Source organism: Octopus bimaculoides, chromosome 4 (assembly GCF_001194135.2).
Source record: "Octopus bimaculoides isolate UCB-OBI-ISO-001 chromosome 4, ASM119413v2, whole genome shotgun sequence".
NCBI lineage: Eukaryota > Metazoa > Mollusca > Cephalopoda > Octopoda > Octopodidae > Octopus > Octopus bimaculoides.
In genome coordinates, this window is record NC_068984.1 from 141,638,390 (window position 1) to 141,640,887 (window position 2,498).

General features: G+C 36.1%; 1 protein-coding gene across 1 annotated transcript in view; it reads left to right on the top strand.

The window, feature by feature from the left end:
• The window catches only part of LOC106872020 (L-lactate transporter), an 18,362-nt gene that overhangs the window by 5,806 nt on the left and 10,058 nt on the right, over nucleotides 1-2,498 (top strand). The gene's annotated exons all lie outside the window — the stretch shown is intronic.

Genomic DNA, 2,498 nt, shown 5'->3' on the forward strand with positions numbered 1-2,498 from the left:
ATACAAAGACCTGGAAATAGAGATAACTCGAATGTGGAATCTAAAAACAGAAACAATTCCTATCATAGTAGGTGCCTTAGGTATAATAAAAAAATATTCAGACAAATACATAACAAAAATAGCAGGACTTACAAATATATATAACATACAGAAAATTGCACTACTGGGTACTGCACACATTCTACGCAAAACACTTTCAATACAGTAAACATAAGAGCACCACAGCAAACCACAGCACATACCCAAGGCGCACAGAGCTGCGCTCGGTAGTGAAGTGAAAGCACGTTATAAAAATAAAACTACTGAATAATAATAATAATAATAATAGTAATAATAATAATAATAATAATAATAATAATAATAATAATAATAATAATAATTCCAAACATAAGTTGAAAAAGCTGATTATCTCGCGATCATTATTGATCTGATATTTGTTGTCGATCCTGGAATGACAAAAGAAAAAGGAAGGTCAAAGTGGCAGGATTTAAGCTCTGAATATATATATATAAAAAAAAAGGCCTTACAACTCGTTCGTCACTATAATTCAGCGTATTACGGTTTCTGCGAATGCAGCGGCCTTACGTCTGATTTCAATAGAATGGTCATTTTATGTGAGGTGGTTATTGCGGTTGTTCTTCTGAAGAGGAAGTAGATCTGTCGTGGAGACCGAGTTACACCTTGTTTAAGGATAAACAACTTTGTATAAATTCTTTTCAAAGTTTAAAAACGAAGAAGAAAACTGGTCGCCCTTTGATACAAAAGTTTCTTTCGTTCGTCTCCCAAAAAGAAATGAAATCTTCGCACATTTATTTTAAAAAAATTGGAGGTGTATTTGTGCATTTATTGTGCAGATATATTTATTCAATTTTAGAGAATAAAGCAAGGTTTTCCCTGACAATTTAGCCTAGATATATGTAATAAGCATATAAGGACAATATAGCCTAGATATATGTATTATGTATAGGAGGACAATATCAAAAATTTCACTGACTCAGTTTCGTCAGGAGAGGCAGGTGAAGTGTCTGTATTGTGGGTAAAGTAACAGACAAGCAAGCGAAAGGTGTGCGGTTTGTATCCTTTCACATACCTGCGGTATCTCCATTATCCCAAAGATTAAAGAATTGCCAACATCCTCGTCTACCTAGTCAACGGTGTACTTGTGGTTACGTTTCTGAAGTCACTTCAGAAATGTAACTAAATGTGGACCGTTGGCGATTTTCCTTCTTCCTCTTTGGACTTTTCCCTTTCACCTTTCCGACGAAGAGCCATGCACGAAACGTTAAAAACTCTTTCCTTTCACCGAATTTTAAACTAATATAATTCTTGTGAACGTCTTTACGTTTTCTTTTTTTACCTTTCGTTCTCATTTTGTTTTTTTATTCGTTTTTTTTTTTATTGTTTGTTCGTTGAATTGAATATTTACTGCACGCTCATGTGAAGGCGCGTGACTTATTGGTTAGGGTATTCAGCTCGTGATAGTAAGGTCGTGAGTTCAATTCCCGGCGACGCGTTGTGTCCTTGAGCAAGACACTTTATTTCACATTGCTCCAGTACACTCAGCTGGCAAAAATGAGTAGTACCTGTATTTCAAAGAGCCGGCCTTGTCACACACTGTGTCACGCTGAATCTCCTTGAGAACTATGATAAGGTTACACATGTCTGTGGAGTGCTCAGCCACTTGCACGTTGGTTTCACGAGCAGGCTGTTGCGTTGATCGTATCAGCTGGGACCCTCGTCGTAGTAACCGATGAAGTGCTAGTGTTCCTGTTATTCAATTTATCAGTGAAAGAGTTAACTCTCAACGATTCTAGTCAGAGCCTACAGCTCTTATGGTAGACATTCGGAGTTTCCATCTTAGGGTGAAACCGGCAGCATTGTCTTAGAGCTACAAACATCAAGGTAACAATTAAAAGGTAACGTGGAGTGCTCAGCCACTTGCATGTTAACTTCCATTGCTCGTATCACCTCATCGTCGTAACCGACGGAGTGCTCCTACTGCACGCTCACACGGACCATCCTCGTTCTTCCGATTATTTTTAAGTACCTGATTCATGGGTTTCTCACTCTGGCATTGGATTACGTTACCTTTTAATTCATTCGGAGTACGTCGTTTCTGCACCTTATATATATATTGTATATACTCTATATATGCGTGAGTGTGTGTGTCTGTGTCTGTGTCTGTTTCGTAATGCTAACAGAAAAATAGAACTCAAAATATGAGTATATATATATATTTTTATGAATATTTAGCAGAAGCAACTGGGTGACTCAAGTACTAAGAGTTTCGTGCGTTTTCACTTATCAATCTTATGAAAATTTGTTAAGTGCCAACGCCCTTGCTTCATTCTGTTGCTTCTCCTGAATTATTATCTTTATTATTATTATTATTATTATTATTATTATTATTATTATTATTATTATTATTATTATTATGTTGTTTTTTTCTTCTTTCTTCAAATTTTCTTCCATTTCTCGCCGAGTGTTTTCCATATACC